This window comes from Dipteris shenzhenensis, chromosome 21 (assembly GCF_047967505.1).
Source record: "Dipteris shenzhenensis isolate YYH24624 ecotype China chromosome 21, Dip_SZ_1.0, whole genome shotgun sequence".
In the NCBI taxonomy this organism is placed as follows: domain Eukaryota; kingdom Viridiplantae; phylum Streptophyta; class Polypodiopsida; order Gleicheniales; family Dipteridaceae; genus Dipteris; species Dipteris shenzhenensis.
This window is the reverse complement of record NC_141616.1, coordinates 32,943,572-32,964,331: the sequence shown is the minus strand read 5'-3', so window position 1 is coordinate 32,964,331 and position 20,760 is coordinate 32,943,572.

Here is a 20,760-nt window from a genome sequence, read left to right as displayed (position 1 = left end):
AAAATCAGGTGAAGATACATCCACAAAGCACACATAGGTAGGGTAGGGTGTGACTGGTGTATTGTGAAATGCTATACGGGAAGAATCTTCAGCATAGAATATCTCATAGACAATGTTCATCAAGGCAAACAAGAATGCCATGACAAATGTCAATAGTTGGAGAGCTTGCACATCACCTTCAGCTTCTTCCAGTTCTTGTAGTCTCCATGCTATTTCTTCAAGGGGTGTGTGGTTTGGCATCCTTCTTTTGAGCAATGTCTTTAAGGACTTTTCTAATGATCTTCTGAAGTCGGTAAACTCGTACCAAATATGCCCAACACTTAGTTTCATGATGCCCACAACTTTTGCATTCCTTACAATTGATCACCCTCATTCATGGCTTGCAGCTTTGTTGGGTGGTGCTTCCACTTGTTTCATGCGTGATTGAAGTACAAGCTTCACGTGCTAAGAAATAAGTCATGAGGTAAACTTTATTAGAGGCAGTTTCCTTCTCATAAGTGGCACATAATTTCTTCGATAAATCTTCTGTATTCTACTCATTTACTACTATGAAATAATTTGACTCTACAAGATGAAGTCTAACAGTACACTTTGCTAATGCATCCAACTCATTCCAATCATCGTCAAACATATCTGCAAGCTTAGCTCCAATCCCTGCCAATGGTTTAATCTACTTCTTTTGAATAAGCACATCCCTTATCTATTCTTTCCACAAAAAACATTTGTACCATCAAGTAGCCACCGAATGCAAGCTTGAAGATCCAAAAGCAATTAAGAAGAAACTATAATAGCATGCAGAGTTGGTTGAACTTAGAATCTATGTAGCTTGGTCATATCAAGCAATTCAACAAGATTAAAAAGATTGGCATGATAGAAAAATAGTTGAAAAGAGCTTAAAGAAGTGTATTTTTTGTCCTTTTGTATAACACTACCTTTTAAACCCAATCTCAAACTCAAATGGAATGGACCTTATCAGAATTACCATTTCAATAATGGGATAATATAATTGGGTGATTTATAGAGCTGAGTGATTCCCAAGCTCTTCAAGGGGATCTGATTAAATCAATACAAGATGGTCACCTACCTTCTCTAGTGACCAGACCTTTCTTGAATGAGAATTCTCTATGTCGATTGCATCGTGCACATCAAGACATGATTTGAAAATATTATAAAGATGACATGCAATTTTCTTGTACCAACATGTCAAAATGTGCCATTAATTCTAATGGTAGATTACTCCCAATGAGTGCTTTTACAATGTAACAAGAAAAAAGAGCCCAGTCTCCATTGCACTCTACTTTCAAGTGTTATTTTGGCTCTCTTATGACCTGTTATCCTTAATCCTCTTTTTGAATCTCCATCTTGTTGGTCCTACCATTGTTGCTTCCATCTTCATCTCTTCTCAACTATATATTTTCACTAGTATCCATGGCCTCTTCTTCTTCTAGCCCTAATCATCCCTCTATTTGGTGTAAGATGGTTGCTTCTCATTTTGTAACTTCTCATCCAATCAAAATGATAAAGAAGACGAGATCCAAACAAAATATCACTCTAAAAATTTGTGGAGGTACCTTGTGAGGAGACTTGGGATTCCATAGTCACTAAAGGCCACCTAGTATTGTATACAACCACCATCCATAGCTTCCTCATTAAAAACGTGGTATGTTCACCAAAAAGTTGGTGCAACAGGTATTCTTAATTTCCTCCATTGGAAAAGCTCCTCAAGTGTTGAGCAATAAACACTATGATACTTATTTTCAAGATGAAAGCTATTCAACCTCCCAAGGGTACCTAACTAACAATAGTGGATGCAATAATTTGGCCCATATTTTGGTTTCTATTTGAGTATATTGGTATAAATAAGAATTCAAGACACATCCCCCAAAATTTGGTTTCCATGGCACTAGTAGGATTCAAGGAGAAATAGGTGGTTGACAAATTTCATCATCTTTGTAAAGAAATTTAATTCACAATTGCATTGCAACCTTAGACCCACGTGTGTAAGATCAAATATCACTTATCTCAATTTTGGACCCCAGTTGTATGTGGTCAAATATTTTTTGTTTGTGGAGAAAGGAGCTTACCATATTCCACCTACTACCTTGACTTGTTGACTTGGTCCCTTGGCTATCCTTGTACCTCATTCTCCTACATCCCATCCAACTCTCGTATCCTCCTCTCTCAAAACTATCTCAGACAAAGCTCATGAATGAGTAGGAACTAGACTAACCTCCACCAAGATTGAAGGCACCTCCCCACTAGCCAAGTTATCCCATTCCAAGACGAAACACTAGAGAAATAACTAGGGTTACCAAAAGGGTTCCTCCAAAAAGCAAGAGCAAGCATGACAAAGAGAAATATGCCCTATAGGAGTAGGGTGGTGCCTACAAGGGTAGCTCCAAATAGCAAGATGGCAGAGATAAAGGCACCTCTGAGCAACATGGAAACAAAGAGAAGGGTTCACTGTGTAGCAAAGGATCTCATGGAGCAACAAGGACATAGAGATCCCTTACATTTGGGAGGGATTGAATGAGACCTATAGCTATAGTCTCTACAAATTCTTATTGAGAACAACATAGATCCCTCCACCCAAAAATGTTCAAGTTCAAGAAGGAGTTGATGCACTGTTCTTCTTTGATGAAGTAGAGATGTTGTGCTGGACCAGTTACATGAGAATTGGTAGTTGTTTATGGGGTTGAATGTGGCACGACCCTTTGAACACTACATCATATCATGAAATGTTGGTCCCATCCACCCAAATTTTGTGCTACAATTAAAAGAAAAATCTAGATCTTGAGCAGAGTTTTATTTCTTGCTACATGGCTTGGGACACCTCCAACCAGGTGTAGATCACTAAATTATATGTGAATCTTGATGTGGGCCTTCACATCCCTAATTGATCATCACAATACGGTAAGCATGCATCTATCACAATTTATCTTCATGAGTGCCAACGTGCCTTGGAGACTCTAGAGGCCAAGCTCATGGAGACATAGAAGTGTTTCAAGTCACCAATAGAACATAATATGTGACTTAAGTCCAAGCCCAAGACAAAACATATAGAGAAACCTCTTAAGTTGATCTCACTCAAATGTGAGTAGACCAAGCCAAAACATATGCATCAACCATTTACAATGAGCTCACCAAATTGTGGGTAGAGAGTTCCTCCTTTATGCAAATGTGGATACCCTATAGTAGATCCAAACATTGATGGGGTAACTATTGGTGCTAGAGGAGCATCCCAGTAAGATGCCATGCTGATGTGGATGAAAAAACCAAGATGATTAAGCTAGCCAACGCATCCTCTATTCATATTTAATGCCCCCTTCCAAGTCTTTCAGATTGACCACATCTACTAAGACAACTGGATCCAAAATTGCAATGCCAAAATCCACCAAGAAAGTGGATACCAAGAAGCAAGTACCTAGTCCACGACATCAACAATGTTTAACTCTGATGATGGGTTTACAAGCCAAGCACTTCTATTGATGGAGTCCAAGACTTTCTAGTCTCCAATATTTTAGATACCTCCATTCTATCTCTTAGGTTCTTCCTATTCACCAATAGTATGGGAAAATTTGGCTAAGCAGACTTCTCCCTGCCCTCACTTTCCTACAGCTGACCTATTCTCCTTACCTCCTCCTTACCATGGACATTTTGCCCTTACCTCTTCATGTCCCAAATGGATATTTTGCAAGCCATTTCTAGCAACGTGGATCTTTGAGTTTCCAATCATACCATTGATTTGGTTCTTATAGGCGGCTCATGGAGAAGGTTCTGCCCCTGGGGCACCAACTCAATATGTAATATGTTACTACCCTCGTCCAAAATCTAGGGTATGGGGGGACAAGGTCCCAATATAATATGCATAGATTTGCTTTAAAATTTACAAATATGCAAGGGAAAAATATGAAAATTTCATGTTCCCCCACCCTCAAAATATAAGATATATACCTTGAAAAATATGCAAGATTTTATGATTTGTACATATTTTTCATAATATATGAGGCCCAAGGTGGGGGGTATTTTGGATGAGGGGGGATAAAACAAAAAATTGCACTAAAATATGAAAACCCACCTCCTTTCAAATCAATGTATCTTTTGCATGTGCTACCTAAATGTCAAGGTATAAAGATATATTTGAAGCTCTTTTAGTGTAGAACACAACCATGCTAATTTGAATAATTTCTACTCATGGCATATTGTTAAATTCATCTCATACACAAGATTTTGATGGGTTTTCTTACTAAAGGGAGTTGGCGCCCCAGGGTTTTGCCTCACATCCCCACATGTACCAGCCCCTAGACTCAGGCATTCCTAGAATATCTCCCAACAAATGTCTCTCTTTACAATCATCCTAACCATAAGTTAGGCATGGCCCTAAATGAGAAATCCAAGAAACATTAGGAGATCTATAAGGTCAAGTAGTGGGCCATTGTGCTTAAAGTGGAGGAGGTTCCCAGGCCCACTATCCAAACCCTCCTTGTTTACTATGCCCAGATCTTGTCTATTATTGAATAGCTCCTAGAAGCTGAAATTAGTGAGGCAACCTCCATGTGTCACTTGCTTCAAGTTTGTAGGAGAACAATTACAAACTAGACCAAGCCACAAGTGTAGCTTAGATGGTACAAGTACAAATTCATGCACCTAGGCATCATGGATCCCAAAGTAGTATAGGTGGTCAACTAATGGAAAGAGGAATGGTGATTGCACCACCTAAAAAAAGTTTTTGTGGGCCTTAATGCCATTTATTATTGGATTCGACCATTGGCACCATTGGTACCAAGTGACAAAGACCCAATTGGGCCCTATGTTTTGAAAGATTTAGTTGATGTACCTAGTTCCTCAATGACTCCTCCACCTTGACCATCTTCCATCTCCCTTTGTTGATAGTGTCCAACACCCAAGTGCAAGAGGCTCCCTTCTATAAGACCTTGCCAAAATTCCCATCTAGTCTAGCCACCCAATTTTGAAGTTAGGCTCATCTAGTCCTTGATTTTATTCCACAACTAAGACAACACGACCAAATTTGAATTGAGGAAAAATGTGGACCCCTAGATAGTCTAACTAACCAATCTAATTTTCTGAGTGACCAAGAATCAAGGTAATTCCAACCAAGCATCCAAGCATCAAGTCTCTCTAATTGGCATAGACAAGCAAGAGGAAACTACATAGGCAAGCTGATTGGTGAAGATAGCTCATAAATTTTATCGGGCATATATTGGAAGGTGGTTGATAGAATGCCGAATCTAGATAGTTCCTAGTTGTTTATTTAATTGTAGAGAGAAAGGTAGAATGGGATTTGATCAATTGCATCTACCTAGAGTCCTAGAAAGACTGTTGAGCTAATGCTTCTCTAAATAGAGATAGACTTATGCCTCAAGATGAGGCAAGTGTGTGTGAGGATCTATTGCATCAACATCTTGCCACATGAGGGAGGTAGCAAGCTAAGGGTGTCCACTTCCGGACCACTTTCGGGTGAGTGTGACACCCGCTCGAGTGAAAATACAAAGGCTTTGCTTCGGTCTCCAATACCTCGATCGAGGTATAAGCTCCAATGAAAATCACACACGAGCACAACCGAGCCAAGCCAATACCTCGATCGAGGTACTGGGCTTTTTCACCGGACTGAGCCTCTACCTCGATCGAGGCTTGCTGGCAAGCCACCTATACATGCCACATCTACCTCGTTCGAGGTATCGTGGCAATCCAGCTATCGAGGTCAGGTGGCATGTCCAGCATACCTCGATCGAGGTATGTGCCATCCGACAGGGCAGCCAACAGGGCGGATGACATACCTCGATCGAGGTACGCTGGACACATGACTTGGCATCTCGCTTCTGCCAACATACCACGATCGAGGTATCGTGGCATGTCAAAACCTCCATCGACGTGGATGTACCGAGATGTATGGGCATGTCACAATACCTCGATCGAGGTATTGTGGCATGGCAATACCTCGATCGAGGTAGATGTACCGAGATGTATGGGCATGTCAAGAATACCTCGATCGAGGTATCGTGGCATGCCAATACCTCGATCGAGGTAGATGTGCCGAGATGTATGGGCATGTCAAGAATACCTCGATCGAGGTAGCTAAACCCTAATTTTTCTTATAAAAGGAGAGCGACCCCCCTCATTCCGCATACCTCGATCGAGCTCCTCCTCATCCACCGATTTCGGATTTGCGGGACTTCGACGGAATTGCGCGAGCGATGGAGAGCCACCAACGGACATCGACGGAGATGGACGGAGCCGGAGCGGGAGAGTCCAGGTAGGGTTGTTTTTTATGTAGCATTTTCTTTTTGGTAGAATTTGATTAAATTTTAGTTTATAAGAAAAATTATAAAATGCATTTTAATATTTTTTTGAAATTTATGAATTACGAGATTTTTTATTTAAAATATGAAAATTAAATTATTTTTTTAAAATAGAGCTATTTTTAGTAAATAAAAAAACGTTCATATTAATAATTATAAAATATTTATAAATTTGAAATGCATTTGTAAATTTTTTTAAAAAATTTTTAAATTACGACATTTATAATTTAAAATGTGAAAATTTAAAATTTAAAAAACGTTTAATGAGGCATTTTTTATTCAAAATGTGAAAATGTTCAATATTTCTGTTTTTTTAATGTAGCATTTTCTTTTTGGTAGAATTTGATTAAATTTTAGTTTATAAGAAAAATTATAAAATGTATTTTAATATTTTTCTGAAATTTATGAACTACGAGATTTTTTATTTAAAATATGAAAAATAATTTTTTTTTTAAAATAGAGCTTTTTTTAGTAAATAAAAAAACGTTCATATTAATAATTATAAAATATTTATAAATTTGAAATGCATTTGTAAATTTTTTTTTTAATTTTTAAATTACGACATTTATAATTTAAAATGTGAAAATTTAAAATTTAAAAAACCTTTAATGAGGCATTTTTTATTCAAAATGTGAAAATGTTCAATATTTCTGTTTTTTTTATGTAGCATTTTCTTTTTGGTAGAATTTATTTAAATTTTAGGTTAAAACAAAAATTATAAAAAATTTCTAAATTTCAAATGCAATATAATGTTTTTTTGAAATTTATGAATTACGACATTTTTTATTTAAAATGTGAAAATGAAATTTTTTTTTTAAAATAGAGCTATTTTTAGTAAATAAAAAAACGTTCATATTAATAATTATAAAATATTTATAAATTTGAAATGCATTTGTAAATTTTTTTAAAATTTTTGAATTACGACATTTATAATTTAAAAGGTGAAAATTTTAAATTTAAAAAATGTTTAATGAGGCATTTTTTATTCAAAATGTGAAAATGTTCTATATTTCTGTTTTTTTTATGTAGCATTTTCTTTTTGGTAGAATTTAATTAAATTTTAGTTTATAAGGAAAATTATAAAAAATTTCTAAATTTATAATGCATTTTAATGTTTTTTTGAAATTTATAAATTACGACATTTTTTATTTAAAATGTGAAAATGAATTTTTTTTTTTAAAAATAGAGCTATTTTTATTAAATAAAAAAACGTTCATAGGAATAATTATAAAGTATTTATAAATTTGAAATGCATTTGTAAATTTTTTTTTTAATTTTTGAATTACGACATTTATAATTTAAAATGTGAAAATTTTAAATTTAAAAAACGTTTAATGAGGCATTTTTTATTCAAAATGTGAAAATGTAAAAATTAGGTTTTTAAAAATCATCTTTGGAAAAAAAGAGATTAAAGTTATTTTTTTAAATTAGAGCACTTCGATGTTATACATGTACTTCGATGTTATACTTCACCCAATCCGTATCATGCACAATCTTCTTTACTACATGTGAGATTTTGGATGTCTCAAATGATAGCAACATGGGGAACTGGGTTGGGATTTTTGAAAGACCATCATGGAGGAGGGATTCCATTTAGAATCTATTTGAAAAAAAAGAACCAAATACACACATATAAAACACACATTACAAATCATATCAGGGCACTCATTCAAGATATGTTAAAGAATTCATGGTACAAACAAGCTACATTCACATTCACTTCTATTTAACAAGTCATATATATCGCACAAGAATTATATTCCTAAAAAGATAATTCTAGGAAACTTTAATGCATCCACTCTCCTTTATTCCACAATCTGCGTCAATCACATGATGGACAAATTGATGTAATGGGGTGTACCTAGGGGTACAAGGTTTGTATGGGTGTGTGTCTCACCACATGGTGGTTAGTGTGACTAGGTTTGGTTGTAGAAGGTTCCATTAGGTGTGATTGATAGATTCATGGGCTTGATTGAGAAATCAGTGGAGTGATTTATGGATCTAGATGCTCTATTGAGCTCACATGTGATGTCACTCTTGGATGTAAAGTGTGCCTATATATGCAGGATATATCTCATGAATAAAATCCTCCATTTTGCTTCATCTTTTGAATACTTCTTGCTACTCCAACATGTGGCATTAGAGCTATGTTCACCCTCCTTGAGCCCTCTTTGAGTGCCATGTCATCATCTTCTTCACAATGAAGCATTTCTCCCCTCTCTTCCCACGTTTTATCTTTAAGCTTGTTCTCCTCCATCTCTCAGCCATTTCACACAACCTCTGAGCCCAAGATTCCTTGTGATGGGGCAAATCCTTGGCTAGGAGGAAAGTGCTTGAGTCATGCCGGTGCCAACACGAATACAGTGCACCGAAGTTTCACATAATTGTGCTTGCTGGAGCCACCATTCATCAAATGCTCAGAGCTAAAGTTAGGCAACCTTATGAGCTAGTTGCTGATGAAGTTTGAAGCAAATGCTCTAGTAACTAAGACGTGGTGATGAAAAGCCAACTCAGCATTTGAGCTAGTAGGGTTTAGTCGTGCTAGTAGGGATTGCTTCTACGTGGCGCAAACCAAATCAATTGCAGACCAAATCTTGCGTGGATGTACGTCTAGGGTAGCCTAAGAGGCATGTGCAGTTTCGTCCCCAACAGGGTTTAGGATTTAGGGTCCAGGGTTTAGGGTTTAGGGTTTAGGGTTTAGTCGTGCTAGTAGGGATTGCTTCTACGTGGCGCAAACCAAATCAGTTGGAGACCAAATCTTGCGTGGATGTACGTCTAGGGTAGCCTAAGAGGCGTGTGAAGTTTCGTCCCCAACAGGGTTTAGGATTTAGGGTTCAGGGTTTAGGGTTTAGGGTTTAGGGTTTAGTCGTGCTAGTAGGGATTGCTTCTACGTGGCGCAAACCAAATCAGTTGGAGACCAAATCTTGCGTGGATGTACGTCTAGGGTAGCCTAAGAGGCGTGTGAAGTTTCGTCCCCAACAGGGTTTAGGATTTAGGGTCCAGGGTTTAGGGTTTAGGGTTTAGGGTTTAGTCGTGCTAGTAGGGATTTCTTCTACGTGGCGCAAACCAAATCAGTTGGAGACCAAATCTTGCATGGATGTACGTCTAGGGTACCCTAAGAGGCGTGTGAAGTTTCGTGCCCAACAGGGTTTAGGATTTAGGGTCCAGGGTTTAGGGTTTAGGGTTTAGGGTTTAGTCGTGCTAGTAGGGATTGCTTCTACGTGGCGCAAACCAAATCAGTTGGAGACCAAATCTTGTGTGGATGTACGTCTAGGGTAGCCTAAGAGGCGTGTGAAGTTTCGTGCCCAACAGGGTTTAGGATTTAGGGTTCAGGGTTTAGGGTTTAGGGTTTAGTCGTGTTAGTAGGGATTGTAAAAATGTATGCATTTGTCCTTCCACGTGGCGCATACCAAATCAGTTGGAGACCAAATCTTGCGTGGATGTACGTCTAGGGTAGCCTAAGAGGCGTGTGAAGTTTCATCCCCAACAGATAAGTCCACGTGCATATTTCATTAGTACGTGCGCCATTTTTCATACATAGTCGTGCTAGTAGGGATTGTAAAAATGTATGCAACTGTCCTTCCATGTGGCGCATACCAAATCAGTTGGGCACTAAATCTTGCGTGGATGTACGTCTACGGTAGCCTAAGAGTCGTGCGAAGTTTCATTCCCAACAGATAAGTCCACACGCGTATTTCGTTAGTACATGCGCCATAGCTCATACGTAGTCGTGCTAGTAGGGATTGTAAAAATGTACGCATTGTACCTTCCACGTGGCGCATACCAAATCAATTCAGACCAAATCTTGCGTGGATGTACGTCTACGGTAGCCTAAGAGCCGTGCAAAGTTTAATCTCCAACAGATAAGTCCACATGCATATTTGGTTAGTACGTGCGCCATTTTTCACACGTAGTCGTGCTAGTAGGGATTGTAAAAATGTAGCATTATACCTTCCACGTGGCGCATACCAAATAAGTTGGAGACCAAATCTTGCATGGATGTATGTTTAGGGTGGCCTAAGAGTCATGCGAAGTTTCATTCCCAACAGATAAGTCCACATGCGTATTTCGTTAGTACATGCGCCATAGCTCATACGTAGTCGTGCTAGTAGGGATTGTAAAAATGTACACAGTTGTCCTTCCATGTGGCGCATACCAAATCAGTTGGGTACCAAATCTTGCATGGATGTACGTCTACGGTAGCCTAAGAGCCGTGCAAAGTTTAATCTCCAACAGATAAGTCCACATGCATATTTGGTTAGTACGTGCGCCATTTTTCACACGTAGTCGTGCTAGTAGGGATTGTAAAAATGTACGCATTATACCTTCCACGTGGTGCATACCAAATAAGTTGGAGACCAAATCTTGCGTGGATGTATGTCTAGGGTGGCCTAAGAGTCATGCGAAGTTTCATTCCCAACAGATAAGTCCACACGCGCATTTCGTTAGTACATGCGCCATAGCTCATACGTAGTCACGAGTGCTAGTAGGGATTGTAAAAATGTACGCATTGTACCTTCCACGTGGCGCATACCAAATCAATTCAGACCAAATCTCGCGTGGATGTATGTCTAGGGTGGCCTAAGAGTCGTGCGAAGTTTCATCCCCAACAAGCAAGTCCACACGCGTATTTCGTTAGTACGTGCGCGAATTTTCTTAGTCACGTTTTTAAAATGTCCTAAAGCACAAAACAAATTACAACATTACTACTAATAAACAATTTTTTGTATTACAAACACAACAAATCCCATTGAGAAGACATCGGACATCATGTTAAAAATAGAATCTAATACAATGATGTGTATGAACGTGTATACAGCCATCATAGTGAAATACAAAATATGAGTCCATGAAAATTACAATGGTACGGTCACACAGTGAGCCTATACATATCGAATACAAAAAAGTGTAATCAACTAGTGATACCCAATAAAAATCAATCTGATCAACTAATGATCCCAAAAAATATGATATGTAATGTGCTACTCCTCAGGATCAGCTCTCATGCCAATAGTTGCAAGTATGTTCTCGTGATCCGCCACTGCAAGGCGCCATCGTGGAGTGGACGTCGCCTTGCGAGTGCAAACACGACTCAAAGTAATCTTGATCCCAACAACAAGATGAGAATACATGTATGCCTCCTGATCCGCCATGTACTCCTGGAACTCAATATAGCGATCACGCCTCTGTATCTGCTGAAAATAGTGGCCACCTACGATCATGCTATGAGCATTGAAGTGCATCCCATGCCCATCCACTGTATCCTCATTCAGCACACTCTTCAGCATAGAGCATCGCAACAAGTAATAATCCACACCCTCCTCATTGCCCTCCGAAGCAATAACCGCGAAGATATCACCAATACGCAAAATATCTGTAAGCTGGTCATAATCTCTAGAGGAACTGAATCCCGCATCCTGATCATCATGTATCTCCTCCCAAGGCTGGAAGGGAGAAAGCACTCGCCGTACCCATGGATCGGCCCATGGTATCATGGAGCACCCTCCCCAATCATCATCAATGCATGCAGAGCAAAAACATGCAAACCGTCGAGAAAAGATCGCGGGGTGAGACTCACCTATGCTCCTGATGGAATGGAAATCAAGAGTGCCAGGCACAGAACGACAATCAAAAGGCCTCGACCGATCAAGACTCCCAATGTCCACGCACCAAAAATACCAGCTCACCACCCTATCGTCACGCGACTGAAACGAGGACGTAGCACTAGTGGATAAGTGCTCGCTGCACCACCGCACCACATCATGTGCATCCTTGAAGCGATCGGCACTATGACGCAACTGGTATTCGACGCAAAGCACGCTTCATGCAAGCACCTGCACCATCGTGCTCTCCCTTACCGTGCCCTGTCTCGAAGTAGCTCCATGTAATCGGAATGCCTGTCTCATGGTGCCATCTGCAGAACCAATAAAACTGTCTAGCGGATTTGAACTGACCACCGCAACCGTCTGACCAGGTCCAGCGCCGCTGCCATGTGACACCATGATCCCTCAAGAAACTATCATGCAAAGTGAAGCAATGCTGCACAAAATGGGCATCATGCGATCGATCATCACTAATGTAGAAGTGATACTCTCGCACAATGATGCGTGAGTCCATGGTGCTATCAATGCCATCCACATGAGCCTGTGCATGACGATAGCTAATGTGCACAAATATAGCAACCTGCAATATGGCATTGAAAAAAAATATGACTATTGAAATAATTCAATATAATGAGGCGGGGAAAAAATCAATACTCAATCACACGTCACCTGTTCGGAGAAATAATACTCCGATTGGATCTCATGCTGTGGTGCAAAGGTGTAATTCTCCGCAAATTCCACCACTGAGACAACCACCCCTATAGGAAATGTCCTCAAACATGCACGAAACTGACGATCCTCCCATTTCGCAGTGTGCGAGTGGCGTATGTAGCGGTACAGCTTCCCTCGAAAACAGTCAATGAATACAACACGTGGTGTCTCCTTCCCCACAAGCTGCAACCTCCTCGACTGTGCACCACGATCTAATGTCAAGGTACAGTACTCATACTGCTGCCAACGAACCATCTGCACATCACAAGTATCTAGTGCAACTCGTGGCACTCTAGCAAAGTCACCACACAAAGTACACGTGCCTTCCACACAATCAAGGGAGTGGAATAAAGCATCACCATCTCGTGTACACAATATGGAATGAATGAAGTTGCGAGGGCTAGTAGGAACCACTCCCCTATGACCATCAAGGGAACGGAATACGTCATACATCAATTCAAAATCCACATGGTAGCGACAACAGCATGTGTCACGCTCCTGAGAGCATCGCACAAACCATGGCCTGCATCGCTCAAATGACCTCTGCCCAATCTTGAACTCTGGGTGCGCCTCTACAAACTGAGTATACAACTCAGTCTGGGTACACTCCAAAAAACATGCACCATGCTCAATGTACACACCGCGTGACACCCTCTTCCGCATTGCCTTCTTGAACACCGGGGATGCTTTGCAATGCTCCTCCCAAAACTGTTGTATGAAGGACCTAGTGGAATCATCCAACAATCGATCGCTGCAAGGTGCACGACCACTCGAAGCCCAAAGAGCATCAGTCTCACTATCCTCTAGACTCTGCCTCCTAATGATGCCTGCTCGCAATGTGCGCGGTGCAATCTGAAGAAGACGTGAAGCGGTACACACATGGCCTATCATATGAGGTCTACTAATGGTAGCCACAATAGCACGACGTGCTACCAAGGCATCACTGGAGTTCCTATGCTTAATAGAAGCATAGGAACGTCGAACACTGCTAAGGACCTCGCTAGATACAACCCTATCTCTACGTGCACCAAGACCAGCAAGCCTCCTACACTCTACCAAGTCAGGGTGATCAATCAGGGACGTAAGAAGAGAAGACTGCGAAGCTGGCGTGAGGTCACAAAAAAAAGACTGCACAATCTTGCTAGTACGACGACGGATAGTGGACTTCGGCAAGTCACGTCGTGAAGCAACACTGCTGCTGCAAGGTGGGGCAAGGGGATCAATGGGAGATGGTAGGGTGGACGGGGGAAGGGAGGCGCCAAGCGGAGCGGGGGGAGGGGGAGGGGGAGGGGGAGGGGGAAGGGTGGAGGGGGAAGAGGTAGAGGTGGAGGCCAAAATGTAGGTGGCTAGGGGAAGGGCGGAGGCTAGAGGTAGGGGAGCGGATGAGCATGGGGGGACAATGGAGGTGGGGGTGGGGGTGGAGGTGGGATGTAGAGGTAGAGCTGGAGGTGGATGAGTGGTGGCAGCACGAGCTCGAGCTCTAGAGGCTCTCTTGCGCTCACGAGCCTTCCGCTTGCGCTCCTCGTCAATGAGATTTGGGGGGGGGTTCCTACATCTTTCACGTCTACTAGCTCTACGGCTTTGAGAACCCATTCTCAATGAAAGTAGGATGGAAGGTGTGACAAAGTGATGAGGAGGCAAGAATGGCTAAGAATGGGTGAAATGAACCAAAACGTGGTGTCTTATAGAGAGCCTCAACTCATCCACTAGATTGCTCTTCATTATTATTGGTGGAGAGGTGCTAAGATTGATACTAATTGGCTTAGTTTTGGTGGAGAGGTCTGCTATGCCCAGAGCCCCGATCATATACCTTGATCAGACCTTATACCTCGATCGAGGTATTCAGTGCATTACGCATGTATGTATGAACCTCGATCGAGGTATCTCTAGGTGTCCTCGGTCACATACCTCGAACGAGGTATTGTATGCCTCACCCAGGTTATATACCTCGATCGAGGTATTGTATGCCTCGCACATCGTCATGTGTATACATCTGGCTGATGTGGCACCATGGATGGTCATGATGTGGTAATATAGTCTCTTCCTGCATGGTCATGATGTGGTACTGGGCCTCTTCGATGACATTGAAAGGTGATGTGGCATGATGAGTTGGCATTCATGAGGTGGTAGATTGACATGGCAAATTGAGGTGGAGGGATTGGTGACGTGGCAAGGTTGAGGAGGTATGCCAAGGTGGCATTGTGTGATCACATGGCTGATGATGTGGAATGATGAGGTGGCACATGTGGCAGCACGTGTGGCAATGTAAGGTGACATGGCAAGGAGTGATGTCACATCTGCTTGATGAGATGGCACCACGTGGTCTAACAACGTGGCATGGTTTTGATGACTCAGCCTTCCACATGGGCAGCATGCAGACTCCAAAGGCTTGCCACTACGGTCAGTGATGCTCCTAGCCTACCTCACCAAGCCTAATACCAAGCCTACCTTGTCTTGGTATTAGGCTTGGGTGGCCCTTTTTCCCCCACAAAAGGAAGATTTAACTGTTGGAGGCCATATCGTACGTTTCCCTTACTCAAATTTAACCAAAATTTTTTCCTCTTATTCATCATGCAGAGGACTAAAAATATTGACATTTTTGAAATGTTTGGTTATGTTTGAGAATTACTAGATTTAATTTTAATATTCTTTGTTGATCCTCTAAGGAGTAAAAGTAAAAATTAAACTTCAATCTTCCTAAATCTAACCGTTGGATTTGGGATTTGATGATTCAACCACACACCCTTATGTGCCTACTAACCTTCCACCGAATTGGATTTGCTTAATTATTCAAAATACTAAAAAAATGTGGTGTGCTACTAAAATGCATGTATTTTATGACTTTATTTATTATAAATAATTATTTATAATTAGATAAATCATTCAAAAAATGACCAATAAATCAAGTTAAGCTCTACATAATTCAAAGAGACCACTTACAAAGTTTCAATAACATTTAATCTAAAATGAGTGAGAAATTTAGAATTTAATATGACACTCTTTATTCGTGACAAACGTGTGACCACCCTGGAACCATGCCGTGTGACACAAAGAAATTTTTTGTGTGTGCATCGAATTTTTGATCAGACTATACGATTGTGTGCACAATAGCAAGTGTGATGTTGTGTCAGAAGACTTCAAAGACTAGATCCATAGGGAAGTAGGTGAGATTTGCATTTTTGTGTGCTAAAAAGCTTGTTTTTCCACCTCCTAAGGATTGGGGAGTGAACAAAAAGTGGACACCCTTAGCTTGCTACCACCCATGCCTCTTTTAGAACATTTCAATACCACCTAGGTTGAGGCATAGGAAAAGTGTTGTGCCCATCGGATATCCTTTGCATGGTCGATCGAGCATTAAATACTATTTTTGCTCTACTATCATGCACATCCGAAAGAAACACGTTGCTAGGTATGTTATCTGAACGAGCACTTATGGGATGGGCGTGCCACTTTGCATATAAGTCAATTCCACCTATTTGAAGGTGTGTGCAAAGTATTGTGCCAATCGGATATGCTTTGCATTGTCCATCAAGCATAAAACACCGTTTTTGCCTTAGTGTCATGCACAACCATAAAAAAACACGGTCCTGGGTGTGTTAATCAAAAAAGTACTTATCGGATGGGGGCTCCACTTTGCACGCAAGTCTGTTTCAACTAGGTTGAGATGCGTGCAAAGTATTGTCACCATCGGATATGCTCTGCATGGTCGATTACACATTATACAACGTTTTTCCGGTAGTGATATGCACATCCACAAAAAAACACGCCCTTAGTATGTTATCTGACCAAGTACTTATCCGATGGGTGTGTCTCTTTGAGAACATTTCAATACCACCTAGGTTAAGGCATAGGAAAAGTATTGTGCCCATCAGATATGCTTTACATGGTCGATCGAGCATTAAATACCATTTTTGCCTTAGTGTCATGCACATCCATAAAAAAACACGCTGCTAGGTGTGTTATCCGATCAAGTACTTGTGCGATGGGAATGCCACTTTGCATGTAATTCAATTCCACCTAGTTGAAGGTGTGTCCAAAGTAGTGTGCCCATCGTATATGCTTTGCATTGTGGATCAAGCATAAAACACCGTTTTTGCCTTAGTGTGTCATGCACAACCATATAAGAACACGGTCCTAGGTGTGTTATTCAAACAAGTACTTATCGGATGGGAACTCCACTTTGCAAGCAAGCCCGTTTCAACTAGGTTGAGGTGCGTGCAAAGTATTGTCACCATCGGATATGCTTTGCATGGCCGATCACGCATTGTACACCGTTTTTCCCTAGTGATATGCACATCCGCAAAAAAACATGCCCTTAGATGTGTTATCTGACCAAGTACTTATCGGATGGGTGTGCCTCTTTGAGAACATTTCAATACCACCTAGGTTGAGGCATAGGAAATGTGTTGTGCCCATCGGATATCCTTTGCATGGTTGATCGAGCATTAAATACTATTTTTGCTCTAGTGTCATGCACATCCGTAAAAAAACTCGGGGGGGTCACTCATCATATGTAACCCTATCACGTGAGTTCAACAGAAGGATATTTTTTATTTCTAAAATTTACAGAAATAAATATACATAAGGGACTATTTAAAATAGTGTTGGAAAAAATTTACAGATTTATATAGAAAAGGGGTACATTTTATTAATGAAAAAATTTACAGATAAGGGATTTTAAATATAGGCCTTGAACGCACGTGATATAGAGGGTTTATACATAGTGACCCCCCTGAGTAAAAAAACACGCTGCTAGGTATGTTATCCGATCAAGTACTTATGGGATGGAAATGCCACTTTGCATATAAGTCAAATTCCACCTATTTGAAGGTGTGTGCAAAGTATTGTGCCAATCGGATATGATCTGCATTGTCGATCAAGCATAAAACACCGTTTTTGCCTTAGTGTCAAGCACATTTGTAAAAAAACACGGTCCTAGGTGTGTTATCGGATCAAGCACTTATCTAACCAACACGCCACTTTTCATGCAACTCAATAACACCTAGGTTGAGGTGGGTGGAAAGTATTGTGCCCATCGGATGTACTTTGCATGGTATATCACGTATTAAACTCCGTTTGTGCCTCAATGTCATGCACAACCATAAAAAAACATGCTTTTAGGTGTGTTATCCGACCAACTGCTTATCAGATGGGTGTACCACTTTGCATGCAATGCAATACCACAATTGTTGAGACTCATGCAAAGTATTGTGCCCATCGGATATGCTTTGCACTGTCGAACAAGAATTAAACACTGTTTTGGCCTTAGTGTCATGCACAACCGTCAAAAAACGCGGTCCTAGATGTGTTATTCGACTAAGTACTTATGGGATGGGCACGCCACTTTGCATGTAAGTCAATAATACCTAGGTTGAGATGTGTGCAAAGTATTGTGATGATCGGATATGCGTTGCATTGTCGATTAAGCATAAAACAGCGTTTTTGCCTTAGTGTCATGGACAACAACCAATAAAAAACATGGTCCTAGGTGTGATATTCTAAAAAGTACTTGTCAGATGGGGGAGCCACCTTGCAAGAAAATCAATTTCAACTAGGTTGATGTGCGTGCACAGTATTGTGTCTATCGGTTATGCTTTGCATGTCTATTACAACTTTACATTAGAGAACTAAAAAGTCTTTGTGGAACTGTAGTTTCATTTCTTGTCTATTACAGTTACTTTAGAAAACACATAAGTCTATGGAATTAAATTTCACAGTTACTTTAAATTTCTATGGAATTAAATTTCCATCACTTGACTATTAAGTCATTAGAGAGAGCATATGTCCTCGAAAGTGCCTACTATGGCATTGGCTTCATGAAAACAAGTAGACTTTAAACTTGCAGGCCATGCGTAACCAGGGCTGGCATCGCAAATCTCCTCATAGACTCTCCTCACAACTTCTTTCGAATCTTCTGCCGACTTGTAAGCATTCAACAAATCTTCTTTTCTCTCTTGGCTTTCCTCATCTTCACCATTTTTTTCAATACAGCTTCTAGCCACCGCCATATCCTGTACGAAAATTTAACTCATTAGCATAAGAAGTACGTGATTAAAAGAAGCAAAAAAGAAAGCTAAGGATATTCATCTCTTCTGCTGAGTTCAAATCAAGCAGCCATGTGCATAACATATCCTCCTCGAATGATTTTCCCTTCATTGGTCCATACAAAAGAGATCTAAGATAGGATTTGAGTTCAGTAAATGAAGTCGGGTAGTAACTAGTCATTGTCTTAGAGGAAAAGTGGGAGAAGGAGAGTGAGGGAGCAATAGCGAGGGATGCACAGTGAGCTGCCCCTCCTTCAAGAGTGATAGAAAGTGAGGGAAGACGTAAAGTGAAAGACGAATACAAGTTAATCAGAAGGACTAGGATGTAAGAAATAAGAGAGTGTTTGTGGAAGGACTACGATGGAAGAATACAAGTGCACTAAGGCACGATGTGTTCGCTATGATAAGGATAAGGGTTGGAATAAAGTGAGAGAAGCATTGGAAATGCTCTACTTTAAGTGAGTGGAGACTGTCCAACTGAATAAAATTTTGCAGAGCATTGGGAATGCTGTACTTTAAGTGAGTGGAGCATTGGGAATTGATACTTTGCCATGAAATATATTACAAATATTACATCATCACATATTCATATCAAAATTCTCATCACAGAAAGTTATATTTCCAAATAATCACATCATCACACATTCATATCATAAAATTGTGTGCATGAAATAAATATATAAATATCATGACTAAATGCCACTTAAGTAATAAGTCACAAATTGGTGTATAATCAACAAAAACTACATCATGATTCATACATTGCAACAAATAAATGTCAACCATAATATTCATGGAATAAACAACATCATGAGAATATGCTCCTCATGCATATATACAAATACAACATCATACATGCATCACAACTCTTCTGATGCTTCTAGTGGAGACTGTGGCAACTCTTCTAATGCTTCCAATGGAGGCTGTGGTGCTCTAGATGTACACTCAATCTCTACTTCTTCTGTAGTATGTAGTGTTTTCGGAGTAGACTTAGTATCCTCTTCCTTAAATGCAAGCGGAGGCTGTGGCAACTCTTCTGATGCTCCCAGTGGAGGTTGTGGTGATGTAGGTGTACATTGAGTCTCTACTTCTTCTGTAGTGTGCAGTGCTTTCACAGTAGACTCAGTCTCCTCTTCCTTAAATGCAAGCTCTAATATTGCTTCAGTTGCACGTTGTATTCTAATGGCAGCAATTAGGTCTCGAATGATTTCAGCCCTAAACAATTGTATATCCTCCTCTGAATATTTGAGCTCCAAAGAGTCTTCCAATGAGACCTGTGGCTTAAGTGAGAAAATTTCTTTGAAAATCAACATGCAGTTATAGGCAACTCTCCACCCACAACTATGCCCATCTTCCTGCTCTACTACTAAACGCTTTTGGAAGTCTAGCGAGTCTTTGTACTATCCTGTTTCTCTGATAGCAGATACCAACTTCTCAATCGACCTGCTCATCATGACATATTAAAAAAACTTAGTGTGTCTATTACATAAGGTACATAATATAGAAGTAACAACAGATTAATAGAATACTTACGTTTGCACTGAGCCATGAAAGCCTGCAATCGAGTTAACAAACCAACAATAGTTGTCTTCAAGGTCCCAAACCACCAGACTCCAATGTTCCCTACACGAATAAATAAGAACAATTATTATTTAACACAATGTTGCTAGTATAAGATGAAAATAAAGGTTGCCATGATACTTACATCTCGTGATATGCCATAAATAGGACTCGCATGCCATGTAAATGTAAAGGCTGTAACCATTTACAAACATCGGCTATCGTCTTTCTGCTATCACTAAGTATAGGAGAAAGGAGGGAATCCAACATATACACACGGTTTTGTACGGCTCTACAAAATCGTGAGATAACTATACTGCACCAACAAATAAATGAATATTAGCTTATTAGATTTAATCAAAATATTGAATTATCAAGCAAAGAAAAAGTTTGTATCAAACCTGAGAATGGCCATCATAACGTTGTTATTGACCTCATTTGAAGCTCTAGAGAGGATTGAAATCTCCTCTCCCCCAAATTCAAGATACTGAGGTCTATGTTGAATCATAACCCTAACATTAA